This window comes from Nicotiana tabacum, chromosome 13 (genome assembly GCF_000715075.1).
Source record: "Nicotiana tabacum cultivar K326 chromosome 13, ASM71507v2, whole genome shotgun sequence".
Lineage (NCBI taxonomy): Eukaryota > Viridiplantae > Streptophyta > Magnoliopsida > Solanales > Solanaceae > Nicotiana > Nicotiana tabacum.
In genome coordinates, this window is record NC_134092.1 from 34,966,128 (window position 1) to 34,991,602 (window position 25,475).

Below are 25,475 nucleotides of genomic sequence, written 5' to 3' on the forward strand. Positions count from 1 at the left end.
AGTTTTTTAAAAAAACTCAATAAGATCAAATAAACCCATATGAAACAACCCCAAACATTAAAGCTTCTATCTTTATACAATATGAAAAGTCAACCAAAAAGTCAAACTTGATCCGCACCCTGAAATCCGACAAAACTCACAAATTCCGAACACCCATGCTAATATGAGTCCAAATATGGGAGTTTCATCCATAACTGACTCCAAATCGATTTCAAATCTCAATTTTTCACTTTAGAAAAATTTAGCCAAAACCCCAAAATCAAAGATAGAAACATGAATAATAATAAAATCCGAGTCAAGAACACTTACCCAATCCAAGTGGGTGAAAGCCTCCAAAACAATAACCTCATGTACGATAAAAGGAGCTCAAAGTCCCGAAAATAACATCTTATAACACTGCCCAGTTATACCGTTCGCGAATGCAGCACGTGCCTCGTATTGGCGTAGCACAAAAGTCTGCTCCAAAAAACCTCCTTCAGAAATACGACATGGGTCTCATGAATGGAAAGGCCAAATGCTCCCTCCTCTTTTTGAACGCGCCCAAAAGCATAGCGAATGTGAATGCCTACTGCCCAGCACCACTTCCTTCTTCGCGAATGTGGTTGCCCCTCTGCGAATGCCTTATGTATATTTTTTGGTATACTAGTGGCGGCAGATCTATGAACTGATATATTTATTGAATCCGTCAGGACAAACGGGACTCGAACCAGCAGCTTCTGCCTTGACAGGGCGTAGCTCTGACCGATTGAACTATAATCCCAAGAAAATTAAGAAGTACGTAAAGACCAAAATGCCTAGCTCCCAATTCCTTCACTGTCAATGCGATGCTCTCACGCGAAAGCAAAAGACATCAAACATTAGAAAAGATCTGATGGCGAAAACACCCCGAGCCCCCCGGGACCTTATCAAATCACACCATCTAGTCTTACTACCTTATTCAAAATTGTCGGAATGCTCCAAACACCACAAGCAACATAAAAACCAAGAATCGATGGCCGAAACACATGTTAAGTTTCTCTTAACTTCATCATATTCAATACTTCAAACAAAACAACAATAACAACAACAACTACTACTACTACTACTACAACAACACCAACACCAACACTAACACCAGCAGCAGTAGAAACAACAACAACAACAACAACAACAACAACAACAACAACAACAACAACAACAACAGCAGCAGCAGAAATAACAACAATAACAATAACAACAACAACAACAACAACAACACCAACACCAGCAGCAGCAGAAACAAAAACAACAACAACAACAACAACAACAACAACAACAACAACAACACCAGCAGTAGCAGCAACAGCAGAAATAATAACAATAATAACAACAACAAAAACAACAGCAACAACAACAATAACAAAAACAACAACAACAACAACAACAGCAACAACAACATCAACAGCAACAATAGCAACAACAACAACAACAACAAAAACAATAAGAACAACAAGAACAACAAAAATAATAATAATAATAAGGCAAGGAATAGAAGAGGGCGAATGATGAAGGGTATAAGAGGACAAAGAAGGAGGCAAAGTTAGCGCTTATGGAGGCAAAGATAGTAGCCAGAGACATGAACGTGTACAGGCTAGCCTAGGCGAGAGAAATGAAGGCTCGTGACCTGCACCAAGTGAAGTTCATAAAAGTCAAGGAAGTTAACGTACTGTATGGAGAGGCACATATTAGATAGAAGATTATATACATACCTTCATAAATGCTTGAATGAAGATGGGTATAGGACTATTGTGCTCGGTGATTTAGGGCACTCTGAGAGTCGACGTGACCGGTCCAGATGAGATTTCGAGAGTGGACGTGACTGGTTTGTTGGTACCCAAAAAATGCACTTCCCGAGGTTTCTTGAAAATGATGGGTTTCAAGAAAAATGATGAGTTACTCTGTTTGAAGAAGTCTTATATACCATTTGAGTTCCTTTATGAGCGTTATGGGCACAGCAAGTCATATAGCCTTTACCATGATGAACTTGCCATTACTTCTTTGGGTTTGACACACCGCCGGGTTTTCGTATTCATTGTTTGTTTTCTAGGGATGATTTTATTTTCGATGAAGGGAGAAAGGATCCACACTCTCCTAGATATTGTTGCTAGGACTTTAATGGATGGAATTTAGGGGCAAACTTACACCATTGTCCCTATGATCTTGGCTGAGATGTACCGAGTTTTAGACCATTGCAAAAAAGGGTATGGGCACTTCGAGGGTTGCAATCTGTTGCTGCAAGCATGGTTGTTAGAACACTTTCAGAGAGGTGAATTCCGTCAAGAACTTCCGTGACGACAATGGAATGACCACATAGCCTATCACCATCCGAAGTGAATGACTTTTATCCCAAACAAGTTTGTGCAACCAGGAAATATTATGAGCTAGGTACGTTTCTTCAGCAATTTGACTGATGAAAAACTGCATTGGATGTTTGAATGGTTCTCTAGCAGTGACTTTATCATCAGGTCAAGAGAGACTCCTCATCTAGTGCTAATCGGTTTAAGAGGAATCTATCCTTATGCTTCTATAAGGGTTATGAGGCAAGCTGGAAGGAAGCAGGTTATACCTCGAGTTTCCAACATGGTCTAGTACAAAGCAGACTTCAAGGGGAACACTATTCCATTCAAGTTCGAGGCACAACATATGTGGCATCAAATGATCATTGTGGAGAAAGATATCATTGAGCCAGATCGGTATCACGCCGGCCATCTGTACTTCTACCCATCATGGTTGGTAGAAAATACAACAGAAGATGTCAAGCCAGTGATTAATCTGAGGAATAGGGTCATAGACGACGCTGCTGAGGCACAAGTCAAATACAAGATATTGCGTAAAAGGGTTTTCGAATCTGAAGCCAGGCATTTAGAACAACACAAAGTGGACATGGAAGTAATCAACGAGTGGAAATGAATCGCTACTAAATCAACAAAGAGGTTGGAATATTTGGAGCAGGGGTTGATGGAGCTTGAGGGAAAGATGAGGAAAAGGATCTTAGACTGTCAGAATGCAGAGGGCAATGAAGGAGGGCATCTAGCAAGGGCTTATCGGCTGTTGGACATGCGCGACCTGGGGAACCTGATTGATGGAGCTAAGAAGGCCAAGCATGGAAAAGGTCCCTCTGGGGCCAAATAGATTAGGAATAATGTTTTATTTGCTTTCTAGACTCGTTTTAGACTTATTGTAATAAGGCAAATGCCATTAGTAACTCTTTATAATTAGTCATTTTAGTACAGATTTGGTTCATTTATCATATTAATGAAATGACGTAATTATTGGCATCAATTTTCTCCAAACCTATATGTCGCTTAAGCCTACATCGGTCACAATGAGGTCCCCAAAATTAGGACACAAATTTATAATACTACAAATATCCTCTTAATAATCCTTATTGACTTGTTTACCTTTTTGGTTTTTTTTTATTATTATTCCCATTCCATAAGGTTGGTTCATGCATACTGGCATCATCAGCATATCATACTAGATCTAGAGGTCCCCCACCTCCTCCTCCTCCAAGTGATCCCAAAAATAAAGGAAAATCCAAAATGGATGATATAGGTGGTATCAGAAAAGATAACGCTACACATATAGAGAATGTCGAAACTTCAGATGGTCGAAGTACTCCGGCACAGAACGACTTGATTTTACGGTTAGAATAGAAAATACTGGAGTTATAAGGGGAACTTAAGCAGGTCCGAAACTTGGCAAACCTTTCCCTTACCGTGAACGTCCCCAACATCAACCAACAAAACACCCAAAACCCAGCACCTCCCCAGAACACACAAAGCCAACACCCGTAGAATCCTCTCGCACCTCATCAATATGACACACCTCCTCAAAATCCCAACCCTCCTCCAGTACCGACCACTCCACAACATCATCATCATCTGACCCAGTATCCACAAACCACCACCTACCACACTCCTCAAAATGCACCACAACCTACACCCGATCCCCAAAACTCAACCAACGACCACTACTACGCCCAAAGTCCTGGAGTCCATCAAAGCAACCCCATATACATAGAAGTCTTACCTCACACCCCACAACAGACCATGTACACACCGGAGTCCGTCAAGAAGGACCTACTCATCAAGAACATAGCAGAGGAACTCAAGATGCTTACTAGCCGAGTCCAAGGTGTCGAAGGGGCTAAAGGAGTCGAGGGTTTGAATTATGAAGATTTGTGTATTTAGCCGGACGTAAAACTGTGTATTTAGCCGGACGTAAAACTGCGAGAGGGTTACAAACCTCCTAAGTTTGAAATGTTTGACGGGACATGTGATCCAAAAGTACATTTGAGAACATATTGTGACAAGCTCGTAGGGGTTAGCAAAGATGAAAGAATCCGCATGAAGTTGTTAATGAGGAGCCTCACTGGAGACGCCCTATCATCATACATCAGTCAAAACCCAAAGAAATGGGTTAATTGAGTGAGCATGGTGTCAGATTTTATGGATCGGTTCAGGTTTAACACATAAAATGCACCAAACGTCTTCTACATTCAGAATCTTAATAAGATGTCGACAGAAACTTTCCGCGAATATGCTAATCGGTGAATGTCAGAAGCTGCAAAACTAAGGCCAGCTCTTGTAGACGAAAAGATGAATAAGTTCTTTGTCTGAACTCAGGATCCGCAGTATTATTAGAGACTGATGGTTATTGAAAACCATAAATTTTCCGACATCATCAAATTGGGAGAAAGAATAAAAGAGGGAATTAAGAGCGGAATGGTGATAAATTTTGAAGCACTCCATGCTACAAACAAAGCCTTATAGTCAAGCGGTATTTCTAAAAAGAAGGAAGTAGGGGCAGTGATGGTGGCCCAAGGTCCAAAGTCTCATCTCACATACGAAACACCCCCACCCACATATCAGCCTTCACCTCCCAGATACCAATAACCCTCCGCCACTTACCATACTTGTAACACCCAACCAGCATACTACCACTCACCACGAGCCCGCCAAAACTACCAAAAACCTAGACCAAATTTCGACCGCAGACCACGCGGACAATACACCCCAATTGCTGAACCCATCAACCAGTTGTATGAGAGACTGAAGGCTGCCATTTATGTCACTCCCGTTCTCGCTGTTGCTATGGAAAATTCCTCCTAATGGATTAACCCAAACAAGAAATATGCCTATCACTCAGGCATGAAAGGTCATACTATTGATGATTGTCGCACTTTGAAGGATACTATCCAAACGTTGATTGACACCAAGGTTATACAAGCAAAAGAGTTTGCACCTAATGTCTGCAATAATCCTCTCCCGAATCATATGGGCGAGGGGGTAAATATGATAGAAACTGATGAAAAATAGGATCTGAAAGGGTCAATTGGACTCATTCATGAAGGGGTAGTCCTAAAATACCTCCAGTCACTCTCACACCCATCGTGGTACATATTCAGTCACCAATTGACGTTGAAGTAGCCACACCAACTCCGTTTAAGGTTGAAGCAACAACGCCTTCAGCGACACCAACTCCGTTCGAAGTGGAAGTGACCATACCCTTCACCGTAACGGTAGCACATGCACCTTCCTTTAAGTCCAATGTTATACCTTGGGACTATGCTGCAGAAGCGAGAAGGAAAGGAAAGGCATAAACTGAGGAAAGGGGTGCAACACAAGGCATGATTAGAACTGGTAGGGTTTATACGCCCGAACATTTGGGAGGGACAAGTAAAGAAGCCACTTCTAAGCCGCTTATCATTGAAACTGGCCTGGATGATCTTTGGAGAAAGGTGAAAGCAAGAGAGTATTCTGTGGTTGATCATCTGAATAAAACTCCTGCTCAGATATCCATTCTATCACTACTGCAAAACTCCAAGGAGCATAGAAATGCATTGATGAAAGTGTTGAACGAAGCCTATGTACCCAATAACATTACCAGTAGGGATATGACCAATATGGTATGACAGGTATTGGAAAGCCATAAGATCACTTTTCACAAAGACAAACTGCCACCCGAAGGATAGAGTCACAACTGGGCACTACATATCACAATGTTGTCTAAGGACAAATTCATTGTCAGGGACTTGATAGATGGGGGTTCAAATCTCACCATATGTCCGTTAACCACTTTGAAGAGGTTGGGTAAATGTTTGCATGAGATACAAGCAGGGAGTATGAACGTGAAGGCATTCGATGAGTCCCAAAGGGCCACAATTGGGGAGACCAACCTCGATTTACAGATGGGCATGACCTGGTTTGATATTGAGTTTCAAGTGTTAGACATATCCGTCATACAATCTGTTGTTGGGATGAACTTGGATATATGTTGCTTGGGCTGTGGCCTCTACTCTACACGAGACCGTAAAGTTCAAATGGAATCATCAGGAAGTAATCATCCACGAGGACGGGAGTAACCCCATTTACACCAATCAGACTGTTCCGATTGTTGAGAATAGAATGAAGTTGGGTGGAGAAACATACCATCGCGTCGAGCGCGTCAACGCAATTGAAAAGGACAAATGGTGGAGCAGTAAGATAGAATGCATATTGGCATGGACAGGGTATGATCCTGGCAAGGGTCTCGGTAAGAATCTCTAGGGGATCACCGAACCGATACAGCTAAAGTGTCACGATGCAACTTTTGGGCTTGGGTATGAATACATCTGGCACGAGTATCAGAATTGGTCGCCAACATGGTGTGGTCCTTATTACCCTCTAGAGCGACCAGTACCACATTTGAGCCAGTCATTTCATCAAGCTGACATGATGTAGGAGTCCGAAGAAGATGACGTTCTAGCTGGCATAAGAAATCTGTTTCTGGATGATGAAGACATGGATCGCGGTGCGATAGTTGAGGAGGAGGAGGAGGAGGAAGGCCTTATTATTCAGACCGTGGAGAAGGGAGCTATTCTAAAGAATTGGACTACTGCACCATCAAGGACTTGTCGATTTCCTGTTTAGCCTGGAAATTAGCATCATTTATTTGAAAGCAATTTTATGAGCATCTAAGACATTTTCAGTATTTTGTTTTAAGCATATTTTGTTTTGAAATAATTGCTCGAGTCATCGAGCCGTACTTGTTTGACGTTTCCAAAATTTATCTAATGCATTGTTATTTTAGTATTTATTATTATTCTTTACATTTTCTCTACAGAATTATTATTACCTATCCCGGTGAACTTATGACTGTGACATGTAATGAGACAACGTAACATAAGGATAATGATTCATATGATCTGGAAGAGGATATAATACTCGAGGAAATTGTCAGAGAGGTAGAAAACTTTGAAAACAAGCCTAAGTCCAATTTGGATGAGACCTAAACAGTTAATTTGGGACACTCCGAAACAGTCAAGGAAACGCGTGTAAGGATTCACCTATCGCCGTCAGGGAAGGAATAGTACATCCGGTTCTTGAAGGAATATGAGGATATTTTTACATGGTCCTATGATGATATGACCGGTTTGAGCACGTCCATAGTGGTTCATAAACTACCTACAAACCCTATGTGTCCGCTTGTAAAGAAGAAGCTCAGAAAGTTCAAGCCGGATATGAATCTGAAACCAAAGGAGGAAGTCACCAAGCAGATCAAAGCCAAGGTTATCAGAGTGGTTGAATATCTGACCTGGTTGGCTAACATTGTGCCAGTTCCAAAGAAAGATGGGAAATTCAGAGTGTGTGTCGACTATCGGGACTTAAACAGAGCAAGTCCTAAAGATGATTTCCTATTGCCCAATATACACATACTGATCGACAAGTGTGCCAAGCATGAACTCCAATCTTTTGTGGATTGCTTCGTGGAATATCATCAGATCTGGATGGATGAAGAGGATGCCGAAAAGACAACCTTTATTATACCATGGGGGGTGCATTGCTACAAAATGATGTTGTTTGGCCTAAAGAATGCTGGAGCCACTATATGAGGTCCATGACAACCATTTTTCACGACATGATACACAAAGAGATAGAGATATACATGGATGAGGTCATCATCAAATCCAAGAGAAGCACAAATGATACAGCAGATTTGAGAAAATTCTTCGATCGACTTCAAAGATACAAGCTGAAACTAAATCCCGCAAAATGTGTCTTCGGAGTCCCTGCCGGAAAGTTATTAGGGTTCATCGTCAGCCGTCGAGGAATTGAGCTACACCCGTCAAAGGTCAAGGCTATCCAAGATTTTCCACCTCCGAAGAACAAGAAAAATGTGATTAGTTTCTTGGGGTGTCTCAATTACATCAGCCGTTTCATAGCACAATCAACTATGATCTGTGAACCGATTTTCAAAATGTTAAAGAAAGACGTTGCAACAAGTTGGACTGAAGAATGCCAGAAAGCTTTTGACAAAATAAATGAATATTTGTCCACACCACCAGTCCTAGTCCCTGCAAAACCTGGTAGACCCCTTCTACTCTATTTGTCCATACTAGATGGGGCTTTCGATTGTGTCTTGGGACAACACGATGAGACGGGGAGAAAGGAGTAGGCTATATACTATCTGAGTAAGAATTTCACACCCTACGAGGCACGATATTCTTTATTGGAATGCACCTGTTGTTCCCTGACGTGTATAGCTCAAAAGTTGAGGCACTACTTCTGTGCCTATACCACGTATCTCATATCAAGGATGGATCCTCTGAAATACATTTTCCAGAAAACCATGCTTACAGGGAAGCTGGAAAAATGGAAGATCCTATTGAGTGAATTTTACATGGTCTACGTAACTCAGAAGGTGGTCAAGGGACATGCATTAGCAGATCATCTGGTAGAAAATCTTGTAGGATGAGAATACGAACCGTTGAAAATGTATTTTCCCGATGAAGAGATATCATTTGTAGGAGAAGAGATCACCGAAACCTACGACAGTTGGAGAATGTTCTTCGATGGGGCTGGAAATTTCAAAGGAGTGGGTATCGAAGCTGTTTTGGTATCATAGACAAGTTAACATTACCCGGTATCTACAAAACTCAGATTTCTGTGCACCAACAATATGGTAGAATATAAGGTTTGCATCTTGGGGCTCAATTTGTCCATTGACATAAACATTCAGGAATTGCTGGTAATTGGTGATTCAGACCATTTGGTACATCAAGTTCACCAAAATATTACCATATATGTACTATGTACAAGAGTTGATGAAGAGATTCACAAAGATAGAGTTCAAACATGTTCTGAAAATCCAAAATGAGTTCACAGACACATTGGCCACCCTGTCTTCCATGATACAACACCTGGATAAAAATTTCATCGACCCTATTCTAGTAAGGATCCATAATCGGCCAGCTTATTGTGCTCATGTTGAAGAAGAAACGGATGGGAATCTGTGGTTTCATGACATTGAAGAATACCTAGAAAAAAGAAGACTACTCGGAGCATGCAAATCATACTCAGAAATGCACACTCCGAAGATTATCCAACCACTTCTTCCAAAGTGAAGGAATTTTGTACAAAAGGACTCCAGACCTAGGATTATTACGGTGTGTTGACACCAAGGAAGCTTCCAAACTGCTCGAAGAGATACATGCCGGAACTTGCGGACCACACATGAACGGTTTCGTTTTAGCCAAGAAGATAATAAGAGCCGGATATTTTTTGATGACTATGGAAACAGACTACATCAGGTATGTTCAAAAGTGTCATCAGTGTCAAATACATGCAGATATGATACGGGTGCCACCAAGTGAACTCAATGCAATAAGTGCACCTTGGACTTTTGCCGCTTGGGGAATGGATGTCATCGGTCCGATCGAACCCGCCGCTTCAAATGGGCACAATTTCATTTTAGTGGCCATAGACTACTTCACAAAATGGTTGAGGCTGCATCTTACAAAGCTGTAACCAAGAAAGTCATCGCAGAATTTGTCAGGGATCGCATTGTTTGCCGATTCGGGGTGCCAGAATCCATCATCACCGACAACGCCGCCAACCTCAATAGTGACTTAATGAAATCTATGTGTGAAACCTACAAGATCAAGCATAACAATACCACAACATACAGGCCTCAAATGAATGGAGCCGTGGAGGCCGCAAACAAGAACATCAAGAAAATATTGAGAATGATTGTAGACAACCACAAGCAATCGAGAAATTACCATTTGCCTTATTGGGGTATCGTAACATAGTCCGCACATCAACCGAAGAAACACCCTACTTGCTGGTCTACGGTAATGAAGCTGTCATTCCCGCTGAAGTCGAAATTCCATCTTTAAGAATTATGCAAGAGGCTGAACTCAGTGATGCAAAATGGATACGAAGTCGTTATGAACAATTAGCTCGTATTGACGGGAAAATAATGAATGTGATATGCCATGGTCAACTTTACCAGAACAGAATGTCCAGAGCTTTCAACAAAAGGGTCAGACCTAGATAGTTCACACCGAGGCAACTGGTGCTGAAACGGATCTTCCCGCATCAATATGAAGCCAACGGGAAATTTTCACCCAATTGCAAGGGCCCTACATGGTTCATAGAGTACTAATAGGAGGAGCGCTTATACTTGTGGAAATGGACAGAGAAATTTGGCCAAAGCCCATCAACTAAGACGCAGTCAAGAGATACTATGTTTAGATTGTTCGTATTTCTTCTGATGTAACTGAACTATGCTTGACTTGATTCCCGTTTAAGAGGGGATACGTAGGCATCCCTGTGGGTTCGGTCACAACTCAATAAAATATTCATTTTTACCATGGTCAGAAACTGGGTCAGAATTTTGAGGAGGATCCTTAAAATTTTGGAGGAAGTCCAACCAACTTCGTCATATGCAGAACGGTCAAAGAATCGCTTATTGAACTGGGGCAGAATTTTGAGGAGGACCCTCAAAATTCTAATGCAAAGAAGTCGCAATGTCTCTAAAAGTTTCACAGTCATTGGTTCATCTAACTTACTTGATATTGCATACTACTATGTTTTTAATTAGCTATATTCATCAAATACACACATATTTTGCTCAAAAACGTTATTTTATAAATAGCCAGATGCTACCCAGGACAACTCGAACATGATCTTGAAACAAGAGCAAAAGCAAAGCAAGAAGGTGAAAGCACATTCCAACCTTCCCCTCAAAGCTCACGATGTTTCTTTGGAGACAGGCACAATGAACATAATAGGAATATTCACAAAAATCACTATTTTCATAACGACAAAGTTGCCAAACGCAAACATATCTCCAGCTAAGAAATACTCTACTATCACTCATCGCCCTCTTTTTGCATGAGGCTAAGCATTGCCTCCCTAATTGCATAAGTCTAAGCTCTTCCTTTCCTTACATGAGACTAAGCGTTGTCTCTTTTTCCTTGCATGAGGCTAAGCACTGCCTCCCTAATTGCATAAGGCTAAGCATTGCCTTTATTTGCATGAGACTAAGCACTGTCTCCTTTTCTTTGCATGAGGCTAAGAACTGCCTCCCTAATTGCATAAGGCTAAGAATTGCCTTCCCTTGCATGAGACTAAGAATTGTCTCATTCCCTTGCATGAGACTAAGCACTGTCTCATTTCCTTACATAAGACTAAGAACTGTCTCTTTTTCCTTGCATGAGGCTAAGAATTGCCTCCCTAATTGCATAAGGCTAAGTATTGCCTTTCTTTGCATGAGGCTAAGCACCGCCTCCCTAATTGCATAAGGCTAAGCTCTGCCTTTCCTTGCATAAGACTAAGCAATTGTCTCCTAATTACATGAGACTAAGAACTGTCTCCTTTTCCTTGCATGAGGCTAAGCACTGCCTCCCTAATTGCATAAGGCTAAGCATCGCCTTATCCCTACATAATACCAAATGCTACCTCCGTTATGCTACTTGAAATCTATCACTATTTTCTACTTTCCCGGGGCTAAGCTCTGCCCCAATCTTACACAAGACTAAGCTCTATCTTGTTTTGCTTCGCATATGACCAAGCATCATGTCTTTGCATCTCATGGACTGAAACATAGCCGGAAGACACCATGCCATGGCCTGAGAACCTCTAAATATTACACATCATTATTCAAAGGCGTCATGGTTAAGAGGCACCATTCTTATGGCCCGAGAACATCATTACATGGCATGCGAATCCTTTATCACGCGATTCATAGCCCAGGACATCATGGTCTAAGGACATCATCCTCATCGTCCAAAGACGACTTTCATGGTCCAAAGATAATTTGCATCATGTTTAAATTCTTGCAATAATCCCATATATACTTGCATGCATTGTGTTTAAGTTTTGCACGAAATCAGGAAGTAACCTTTCTCTTAATAGGAGCAATCTTTGCTCTGGTTTCCGTTCAATGCTCACATCCTGTAATTATTTCAAACACAGTCAACCACCATGAGTTACCACTTTTACTTGATAACTATTCAGATACCCGTTCTGAGATACATCCGTTCACGATTTTGTATAAACTCATTTGATATTGTCTTATCTAAAAGAGCCTTTCCGAAGCATACGACTACTCCTATATGAACTCTATCGGTTCAGTTTACCGTTGGATCCAGAACTACACACGGCCTGATTCCCGTAACACTAGAGATGTATAGGCAAGCTCAGAGACAAGGGTGTGGCCTACATTTTTCAACATCCTATTCGGTCAAAATCGGTCATCATTTCTTTACCCGACAATTCTTTCATCATTCCCAGGTAAAGAGGGGCAACTATTGATATCCAATTTTTCCCTCATATTTTCTAAAAATGCATATATACTTTCCAAATGACATATTTGCATCATCATTTAGTTTACAAACCTATACAAGCATTTTCTATAATTGTCCATAATGTTTAAAGCTCTAAATCAATTTCTTTCTACATTTTTATTATATAAATATCAAATAATTATCATTTAAATTATTTTGTGATGACTTAATCATCCAAACTTATTATGAACACCAACATGTATGTTTTATAGTATTTTACTTCATTTTTTCTATAATTGCATTTGCATTTTTAGGGTAATTGCACAATTTTGCAATAATAGCCTATATTCATGTATAATTATATTATTTGTGCCAAAATATATTTTTATATTTTTATAATATTACGTTATTACTTTCAATCATTTTAGTGCACAAATAATATTTTTTGTTATTTAATAATTACTTTTATAAATTATTTTTGATAACTTTTGGGTATTTTAACAACAACCCAATTATTAAACTAATTTTGGACCAAATGAATGGCCCAAACACTCAAATACCTAGCCCAATTACCCCAGCCCAAAGCCAAATGACCCATGTCTATTACCCGATCATGACCCGCTTCTAAAAGACCCGCCTGTCCAATTTGTTAATCTCAGTCGTTGATCTCTCAAGATCAACGGCCATCGTCCACTTTCCCCTATTAAATTAACCTAACCCAGAACCCTATCCATTTCCCCTTAATCTGCCGCCCCTAAATGCTCAACTCTCCTATTCTCTCTTCTGGAGAACCCTAGCCGCCTCCCCCTTAATCCCCTCTCCTAATCCCACTGATAATGGGATTCGACTACCATTCTCTTGCCATATTCGAATCATTTTGGTACTGGTTGTCCATTTGTGGTGTTACCTAGGTGCTTGCCTAAACATGGCAAGCAATATCTTCCGAAATCAAACCAAAGTGGTTCGAATCTTTGATTTTGAGCAATATTTCGTCCATATACGTTCTATACCATACTGTGTGAGTTCGATTTTGTTTGGATTCTTCTGATTTGCACTTTCCCTAAAAAAACTAGGGTTTATAGATTTTCTCTCTTAAGTTGATTTCAAATCGATTTGCATATTTCTTTTCCTTGTTTGTTGCTTAAATTATTCTATTTCCTTATATATTTGCTCGATTTTGACTGCTATTTAAACCTCTCCCCCATTCCCTTTTGGAGAAACCTTTAGTCACAAAATTTCCACTAAAAAGCTAAATATCTTCACTATGTTGTTCGCTTATTATCTGTGTTGATATGTTCATTGTGTGATCACTTTTGCAATGCATGTTCCTAAAATGCAAATGCACTTCTTCAAACTCTGCTATTTGACTACTATTTTTATTCTCATTGGTTGTTTACCCTATTCTGAACCTATAATTCTTGGCAGACTGAAAGACAAGGACGCTAAAGCTTTCTCTATTAACCTCCCTAGTATGAGCACTGCTCGGGGTCCATTTTGAGACCCTTGTGAACTATGACACACTAGGGCCTGAGGTTCTTTGGCCATTTTCCTTACTACTCAGTTATGTCTTTCTTTCTGCCTGTTGAATGTGCAAATTGACTTGTGTAAGTGATTGTTTCCTGGATCCTATGATCAAACCATAGTTGTTGGGTTTGGTTCGAGTTCCCCTATGGTTTTAGGCTATGTTGAGATCTATGTGGAGAAAAAGGTTAGTTGAAGGCTTGTCAGTGCTGTGTATGGCTAACGTGCCAAGAGTGAAAGTTGTACTTATGGCCAATGGTGCTAATGAAATGAGAAGATGTGAGAAATATTATAAAATGAACTTTGATTCAAATGTTCCAAAAATTGACTTCGAAAATAGAATTGCCTAAAAGCTTATGAACTCAAGTGATGCCCATATATGGCCGTTTTATCTAATAATATGATTTGTAAGTAGTTTCGATGTGTTTTGCGTTCTTACATATTCGTAAGTTATGTATTGTCCTTTTTGAGGAAAAGTATTTCAAGAATAAATTATGTGTTACTTGTTTATTATTTTAACTTGCGCATCAATTGCCAATAAATGTACTCCATTTCTTGGAAAGAAATCCATTGTGTTTAAAGTATTTGTTACTAATGAACCTAAAGTTGTGTTTTCTAGAATATTCTATTTGTTGATATTTCAGATGATGATCCATGAAAGGGAAGAAATGAAAGTGTGGAATATGTAATACGACCGTTGTGCCATGAATGAAGAATCATATGTATGGCCAAGAGAGCCAATGAAATAATGATCTTGAAAGTTGTTGAAAATGCCAATGAGGCTATATATGTTATGAAAGGTTATGAGGTAAATGCGTTTGTATTGTTGTTTCCTTTGTATGCAAATCAAAAATATTTTGGGGAGTATCGATAGTCACCGAGGAAGGGTAGGTTGAAATAACCTAACCCCGAAATTACATGTGCCGGTGTAGGAGTGAATTGTGATTATTACCCTTATTTGGGATGAAATGAATGTGATAAAATTATTCCCCTTAATTGGGATGAGATGAGTGATAGAAATGGATGTTGTCGATACACATGGTATTGTGGTGAGATGGCCTAGCCGATTGGGTCATGATCGGACACCATACCGCACACATGGTGGTTATTGTGATTAAAATTGTGATTGTGGTTGATGTCTCGTATGAGATAGCCTAGCCGATTAGGTTGTGATCAGACTCCATGCTAAAAGTACGGTGGCATTGGTATTGTGAACATTGGTATTGTGAACGGTGATATTGTGAGTAGTGGTATATCAGTGCTAAAGATCTCCCAACATAAAATAATATTATCTTCATCTCTTGAAAATTTCTATGTTTTAACTTGGCATTTGAATATCATTTATTGTTGATTATTGTTTCTGTCACGACCCAACTGGAGGGTCATGACTAGCACCCGGGCCATACTTGCCGAGCACCAATGTACATTTTATCTAACCTTCCTTATTATCTTTAAGGGCCGACAAGATCAATATAAATAGTAGACATGGATCATGAACATCCAACAATGAAAGATAATGTCATGAACATACATAACATGGGACGACAAGACTGCCAAGAAACTATATATAAGGTACGAGCTACCATGATGCCATGAAAGACTATACAACAAAAATCAGCCGACAAGGCATTCTAAACCATACATAAGTCGACACCTGTCTATGAGCCTCTAAAGGAACATAAGTGCTACAACATTGCCGGAACAGGGCCCCGACATATCCATAATGTCTATAACAAAAATGCATACCAAGACCACGGCAAGTCCGGAGAAGGGATCTCGCCAATAACCGCTGAACTGGACAGCCTACTGTGGTGGGGGAGCTACGTCTACCTGTCTATCAGGACCTGCAGCACGACATGCAGCGTCCACAAATAAAAAGGACGTCAGTACGAATAAAGTACTGAGTATGTAAGGCAAGAAAGCATAAGTAAGAACAGTAATGTAAACAGGGATAGAGAATATACAACCTGTGACATCTGGGTACCTCTGAGGGCTACTGACATGAAATACATGATACATACATATATATACATAAACTTTTAAAACATACGCCTTTGTGGGCATCACCATCATCATATCGTACCCGGCCATAATAGGCTCGGTAAAACGTACCCGGCCATCATAGGGCTCGGTAGAATCGTACCCGGCCACGTGGAGCTCAGTAAAACCCAACTGATCAGTGGTTGCACAATAGGTGTCGTACCCGGCCGACTATAGCGCGGCTCAGTAGAGTAAAATAGATACATATATATATGATGCATGCTGGACTCATTGGAATCACATTTTGAACCTTTCGGAGTGGCATAAGGTTGGTATCCTTCGTACACGTTATTAAGATTAACTCTTCATCAAGAATCTTATAAGAATCAGGAACTACCAACAACATTGATAATATAAGAATAAGAGAAGTAACATCAATATCAATCGTTTCATAAGAAGGGCAGCAATGTAAGTACTGCTAGCTTCTAATAGTAGAGTATCTTTAGGAGCTCGTTCATTACATTATGTACAATCGGAGTCGTGCAAAAGAATGAAGGGGATAGCCTCACATACCTTGTATATACTGCCCAACCTCAAGCTATGCAAATGTCATGACTCCTTAGTCTACAATAAGACAAATGACACTATCATTATCGTTTAAGCGTCGTAACTATTATGTATCGACCATAACCTATTTTATGATGAAACGGACAGCACCTCCCCTATTTATATGGCTTACCACAAGTCAATACAATCACCAAACAGCCCAAACAACATCATTAATAATCATATTGAGCCTCCAAAAGAGTCCACCAACCAACAACATTACTACCAAGCCTTTCGATATATATTTCACAAGTTCTAGCTTCAACGACTTAGTTGCAACTTGGATAATCTTAAATATATATAGAGTAAGAGGCTCATTACCTTTAAACAGAAAGAACAACTCCAATTTGACCTTAATTTTCCACGAAATATCCCTTCAATTCTGCCACAAGAACAAGGAAGTGAAACTAGCAATTAATTCGGGTTTTTCGGCACTAGAATTACTTTAGTAGACTTGAAATCACCTAGGGTTGATATTAAAAACTTGAAGGTGTATTTAAAGGACATAAAACACTTAAAACAAACTCCCACACGAGCTGGAACAACACAAAAATCAGCAACAACAAAAAGAACAAGAAACTTACTAGCGCCACGGGATTCCCGACATTTGATTTGTGTTGTTTGCCCTTTGTTTGGGTCTTGGATCATGAGAGAACCTTGAGAGACTGTTTTTAGGGTTATAAGGTCTGAATATACTGAAACATAATGACTTAAAACGGGGTTGAGGTATCTTATATATGTCCATATGTCTTAAACCGCCTTTGTGGGCCCCATAGAGAGCAGCTTGGCGTACTCTCGCGAAAATGCGAATATCTCTCTATTCCGAGATCGTATCGACGAACGGTTTAATGCGTTGGAAACTAGACTCATAGATCTTCAATTTGATAGGTAGATCACCCCATAATTTCAAGCATATTGGGAGAAAAATGCAGTAACATTTGACCTAAAGTTTAAGTAAAATTATAAACCTAAGTTGCGACAACTTTTATCGACTTTTGTTTCATAACTCGCTTGACTTCAAGACTTATGATGCGGATATTATATGATTCAAATACATTAAAACAATACCTCTTGGGACAATTAATCACCTCTAGTGTTACCCAAAAATATGGGTTACAACATCCTTGATTCGTTTAACTTCAAATACTTGTTAACCACTCTTATACACCCTTGTATCGTTTAAGACCAATAGGATTAACTTCTTATCATCTCAAAGATAATCTCTTCTTGGATTTACGTCGACTAACTTATGGCATGATCTATGGTATGCGAATTTGGGTTGTAACATCCTATCCCCCTTAGGAACATTTGTCCTCGAATGTAAGGGTTTATGGGGTGTCTAACTCATTGTGGATTCCGACGGAGATTTCCGGCTGAGTTTCCCCTATAAAATGGACACTAGCCAAACTTGCAAGCAGTTAAACCTAACCTATGGCCTTACAAGACTATACAAAGCATTATGGATATGTACATTATCTGCATATTACCATTTTGTATTTAAAAAAAGAGTATTCACAAGCTATTGCTTACCTCATAGAGCCGTTTCACCTTATAATGCGTCCTTCTTTCCCCCGGCATCCTCGTTATCTTCACTCTGGAATAGGTAAGGGTATTTAGACTTCATCTCCTCTTCTGCTTCCCATGTCATTTCTTCTATATTCTTGTTCCTCCATAATACTTTCACGGAAGCTACATCCTTTGTTCTCAGCTTGCGGACTTGTCGATCTAATATAGCCACTAGCACTTCATCATATGATAGATCCTTTGTAACTTGTACATCTTTGATAGGGACGACCCGAGAAGGGTCTCCAATACATTTCCTCAACATAGATACATGGAATACCGGGTGGACAAATTCCAATTCAGATGGCAATTCTAACTCGTAAGCAACCTGTCCAATTCGTCGAAGAATTTTGTACGGCCCAATATACCACGGACTCAACTTACCCTTCTTCCCAAAACGCATAACACCCTTCATCGGCGAGATCTTCAGGAAAACCCAATCACCAACCTCAAATTCCAGATCACGACGTCGGACGTCGGAATAAGACTTTTGCCTGCTTTATGCCGTCCTCAGTCGCTCTTGTATCACTTTCACCTTCTCAATGGCTTGGTGAATCAAATCTGGCCCATATAATTCTGTCTCACCGACTTCGAACCATCCAACTGGTGATCTACATCTCCTCCCGTACAGTGCCGCATACGGGGCCATTTTAATACTAGAATGGTAGCTATTATTGTAGGCAAATTCTATAAGTGCCAGATGGTCATCCCAATTCCCCTTGAAATCTAGAACACATGCTCGTAGCATATCTTCAAGCGTCTTGATGGTACGTTCAGCCTGTCCGTCAGTCTGCGGATGGAATGCAGTGCTGAGATTTACTTGTGTGCTTAAACCCTTCTGAAAAGACCTCCAAAAGTTAGCCGTAAATTGAGCTCCTCGGTCTGATATAATAGATACCGGCACACCATGAAGCCTAACAATCTCCTTGATATACAACTTCGCATAATCTTCAGCCGTGTAAGTTGTCTTAACTGGCAGAAAATGGGCAGATTTTGTAAGTCGATCAACTATCACCCAGATGGAGTCAAACTTATGATAAGAGCGAGGTAATCCAATAATGAAGTCCATATTAATCACCTCCCATTTCCAGGTCGGAATCTCTATATTCTGAATCAATCCACTAGGTTTCTGATGCTCGATCTTTACTTGTTGACAATTAGGACACTGGGCTACAAATTCTGCAATAGACTTCTTCATGTTATCCCACCAATACTGCTCCTTAACGTCATGATACATCTTTGTCGAGCCAGGATGGATAGAATATCGGGACTGGTGAATCTCAATCATAATCTTCTCTCGCAACCCTGCCACACTAGGTACACATAATCGGCCCTGGTATCTCAGTGTCCCATCTCCTCCGATCTTGAAAGCTATAATCTTACACTGCTGAATTCCCTCTCTCAATCTTACTAAGGTAGGATCTTCATATTGCCGTGCTTTTACCTCGGCTACCAAAGATGATTCTGCTGTATTCTGTACAGTAACACCTCCGTCATCAGAGTCCAACAATCTGATTTTCATATTGGCCAGCTGGTGAAGCTCTTTGGTCAACCCTTGTCTACCTGCCTCAATATGTATTAAGCTTCCCATTGACTTACGGCTGAGAGCGTCTGCCACAACATTAGCTTTACCGGGATGGTACAATATCTCGACATCGTAGTCTTTCAGTAATTCAAGCCACCTACGCTGCCTCAAATTCAACTCCTTCTGCTTGAAGATGTATTGTAAACTCTTGTGATCTGTGTAGATGTCAACATGGATGCCGTATAAGTAGTGCCGCCATATCTTCAAAGCATATATTGCTGCAGCCAATTCCAAATCATGAGTCGGGTAATTCTTTTCATGCTTCTTCAATTGTCTTGATGCATAAGCAATCACCTTCCCACGTTGCATCAATACGCACCCCAAACCTATACCTGAGGCATCACAATATACCACATAACCTTCTGTTCCTTCTGGGAGAGTGAGCACTGGCGCGGATGTCAATCGATTCTTTAGCTCCTGAAAACTATGTTCACAAGCATCAGACCACTGGAACTTGGTAGCTTTCTATGTTAACTTAGTCAATGGTGCTGATATAGAGGAAAACCCTTCTACAAACCGCCTATAATATCCTGCTAGCCCCAGGAAGCTGCGGACTTCTGACGGTGTTGTAGGTCTCGGCCAATTCTTCACTGCATCGATCTTCTGAATGTCGACACTAATACCCTCATCAGATATCACATGGCCAAGGAATGCTACTGAGTTCAGCCAGAATTCACATTTAGAGAGCTTAGCATATAACTTATGATCCTGAAGGGTCTGTAATACTATCCGCAAGTGGCCCGCATGTTCCGCCTCCGAACGAGAATACACCAGAATGTCATCAATGAATACGATCACGAACACATCAAGATAGGTCCTGAATAGACTATTCATGAGATCCATAAAAGCTGCTGGGGCATTTGTTAGCCCGAACGACATCACCATGAACTCAAAATGCCCATATCTTGTCCGGAAGGCCGTCTTTGGAATATCCTTCTCCTTAACCCTCACCTGATGATACCCTGAACGCAAGTCAATCTTGGAGAAATACTTGGCACCCTGGAGTTGGTCAAACAGGTCATCAATTCTTGGAAGTGGATACTTGTTCTTTATTGTAAACTTATTTAACTGTCGATAATCGATACACATCCTTAACGACCCATCTTTCTTCCGCACAACCAAGACTGGCGCACCCCAAGATGAAGTGCTAGGCCTAATGAAACCCTTATCCAGCAAGTCCTTCAACTGTGCCTTCAACTCTCGCAACTCTACCGGGGCCATCCTGTATAGAGGGATAGAGATCGGTTGAGTGTCAGGCAATGCATCAATGCTAAACTCAATCTCCCTTTCAGGAGGAAGGCCTGGGAGTTCATCTGGGAAAACATCTGGAAATTCATTGACCACGGGGATTAATTGTAGAGTAGGCGGCTTCGCCTCCGCATCCCTAACGCGAACAAGATGATAAATGTAACCTTTTGAGATCATCTTCCTTGCCTTAAGATAGGAAATAAACCTACCTTTCGGCGTAGCAATGTTCCCCTTCCATTCAATGGTGGGTTCACAAGGAAACTGAAACCTAACCATCTTCGTACGACAGTCAACATTTGCATAGCATGAGGCCAACCAGTCCATTCCCATTATCACATCAAAATCAACCATTTCTAACTCAAATAAATTTGCCGAGGTTTGACGACTACAAATCATCACAGTGCAACCTTTATATACCCTTCTAGCAATCACAGAATCTCTTATCGGAGTGGATACCGCAAGTGGTTTACTTATCAATTCAGGTTCAATGCCAAACTTATTAGCCACAAAGGGTGTAACATATGATAAGGTAGATCCTGGATCAATTAGCGCATATACATCATAAGAAAACACAGACAATATACCTGTAACAACATCCGGAGATGACTCGAGATCTTGTCGACCTATTAGAGCATAGGTTCGATTTTGAGCACCACTCGAACTCGGCACTGAACCTCTACCTCTACCACGACCTGTCGACTGTTGAAAACCTTGTGCTGGAGGTCGAACTGATAAGGAAGAACCAGACACAGATCCAGTCGGTTGAGCCATACCACCACCTCCTCTGTTAGGACAATCCCGCATCATATGGTCACGCTGTCCGCAAGAATAGCACGCATCGGAACCTCGACGGTACAGTCCAAAGTGGGCCTTGCCGCACTGATCACAACGAGGTGTTGGGGGTCTCGTCTGACTAGTATCTCTATGAAATTGTGAGCCTGATGCCCTCAAACTCTGACCTGAACCAGAATAGGTAAATCGATCATACCGAGGCCTCTGAAACTTTGGAGGAGCACTAGCTACAGGTGGCGCCGAACTCCTCGAAGATTGGGGCCTGATACTGCCTCTGAACTCATCAGAATACCCTGCAAATCTCGCCCTCTTATGCTAGCCCCTATCCTGCTCCCTATCTGCCCTTTGCTGGCGCTTACGATCCTCTAGGGTCTGGGCATAAGCCTGAATACGGGAAATATCCATGCCCTCTACCAAGGAGGTTGTTGTGCACTCATTTATCAGATGTGGTCCCAACCCATTCACGAACAGATGCACCCTATCACTCATCTCGGCCACCATATGGGGAGCATACCTTGCTAAAGAATCAAACTGTATACTATACTCTCGTACACTCATATTACCATGTCGAAGGTTCAAGAACTTATCAGCTCTAGCTCGTCGTATCTCAACTGGCAAGTAGTGACAAAGAAAGGGCTCAGAAAATTCCTTCCACACGGCTGGAGGAGCGTTAGGACCCCTAGATCTCTCCCAACTATCATACCATAAAATCGCTAAATCCCCTAACCGATAAGAAGCCAACTCTACTACCTCCGTATCACTAGCATGCATAACCCGCAATGTACAATGAACCTAATTAATAAATGTTTGCGGGTCCTCCTTGGGGTCTGATCCGGTAACATTAGAGGGTCTAGATTAATTAAATCACAAACTCTCGCACTAACTGGTTTATCAGCAGCACCGGTATTCTGCCTCTGAGCCTGAGCAGCTACTAAGCTACTCAACAACTGCACTGCACTGCGCATATCGTGGTCTGTAGTGCCAGACGGAGGAACTGGATGTACTGGGTGCCTCCTAATATCCTCTGGAGGAGACAGAGAGGTATGAGACGGCATCTCACTCTGAGGCTCACTTTGGCCTGCTATGGCTGGAGGCACCTGAATGTTACCCTCTCCCACAGCTGTATCAAGCCGTTTACTAATCGCTTGCTTCCTAGTCGAAGGCATCGCTAAAAGAAAACAAGGTGAATATTAGATATGAACACTTACGACTCAACTCTACGCACGATCTAGATTCAGGAAGAAGGTAACAACCCTAGATGTCACGTAGCCTCCTGATTATAAATGTGGCACGCTACACATCAATAATCAAAACTCTACTAGACACGGCTCATAGACAACCCCTAGGACAGACTTGCTCTGATACCAAGTTTGTCACGACCCAACTGGAGGGTCATGACTAGTACCCGGGCCATACTTGCCGAGCACCAACGTACATTTTATCTAACCTTCCTTATTATCTTTAAGGGCCGACAAGATCAACATAAATAGTAGACATGGATCATGAACATCCAACAATGAAAGATAATGTCATGAACATACATAACATGGGACGACAAGACTGTCAAGAAACTATATATAAGGTACGAGCTACCATGATGCCATGAAAGACTATACAACAAAAATCAGCCGACAAGGCATTCTAAACCATACATAAGTCGACACATGTCTATGAGCCTCTAAAGGAACATAAGTGCTACAACATTACCGGAACAGGGCCCCGACATACCCATAATGTCTATAACAAAAATGCATACCAAGACCACGGCAAGTCCGGAGAAGGGATCTCGCCAATAACCGCTGAACTGGACAGCCTACTGTGGTGGGGGAGCTATGTCTACCTGTCTATCAGGACCTGCAGCACGACATGCAGCATCCACAAATAAAAAGGACGTCAGTACGAATAAAGTACTGAGTATATACAACCTGTGACATCTTGGTACCTCTGAGGGCTACTGACATGAAATACATGATACATACATATATATATATACATAAACGTTTAAAACATATGCCTTTGTGGGCATCATCATCATCATATCGTACCCGGCCATAATAGGCTCGGTAAAACGTACCCGACCATCATAGGGCTCGGTAGAATCGTACCCGGCCACGTGGAGCTCGGTAAAACCCAACTGATCAGTGGTTGCACAATAGGTGCCATACCCGGCCGACTATAGCGCGGCTCGGTAGAGTAAAATAGATACATATATATGATGCATGCTGGACTCATTGGAATCACATTTTGAACCTTTCGGAGTGACATAAGGTTGGTATCCTTCGTACACGTTATTAGGATTAACTCTTCATCAAGAATCTTATAAGAATCAGGAACTACCAACAACATTGATAATATAATAATAAGAGATGTAACATCAATATCAATCATTTCATAAGAAGGGCAGCAATGTAAGTACTGCTAGCTTCTAAGAGTAGAGTATCTTTGGGAGCTCGTTCATTACATTATGTACAATCGGAGTCGTGCAAAAGAATGAAGGGGATAGCCTCACATACCTTGTATATACTGCCCAACCTCAAGCTATGCAAATTTCACGACTCCTTAGTCTACAATAAGACAAATGACACTATCATTATCGTTTAAGCGTCGTAACTATTATGTATCGACCATAACCTATTTTATGATGAAACGGACAGCACCTCCCCTATTTATATGGCTTCCCACAAGTCAATACAATCACCAAACAGCCCAAACAACATCATTAATAATCATATTGAGCCTCCAAAAGAGTCCACCAACCAACAACATTACTACCAAGCCTTTCGATATATATTTCACAAGTTCTAGCTTCAACGACTTAGCTGCAACTTGGATAATCTTAAATATATATAGAGTAAGAGGTTCCTTACCTTTAAACAGAAAGAACAACTCCAATTTGACCTTAATTTTCCACGAAATATCCCTTCAATTCGGGCACAAGAACAAGGAAGTGAAACTAGCAATTAATTCGGGTTTTTCGGCACTAGAATTACTTTAGAAGACTTGAAATCACCTAGGGTTGATATTAAAAACTTGAAGGTGTATTTACAGGACATAAAACACTTAAAACAACCTCCCACACGAGCTGGAACAACACAAAAATCAGCAACAACAAGAAGAACAAGAAACTTACTAGTGCCACGGGATTCCCGACATTTGATTTGTGTTGTTTGCCCTTTGTTTGGGTCTTGGATCATGAGAGAACCTTGAGAGACTATTTTTAGGGTTATAAGGTCTGAATATACTGAAACATAATGACTTAAAACGGGGTTGAGGTATCTTATATATGTCCATATGTCTTAAACCGCCTTTGTGGGCCCCATAGAGAGCAGCTTGGCGCACTCTCGCGAAAACGTGAATATCTCTCTATTCCAAGATCGTATCAATGAACGGTTTAATGCATTGGAAACTAGACTCATAGATATTCAATTTGATAGGTAGATCATCCCATAATTCTAAGCACATTTGGAGAAAAATGTAGTAATATTTGACCTAAAGTTTAAGTAAAATTATAAACCTATGTTGCGACAACTTTTATCGACTTTTGTTTCATAACTCTCTTGACTTCAAGACTTATGATGCGGATATTATATGATTCAAATACATTAA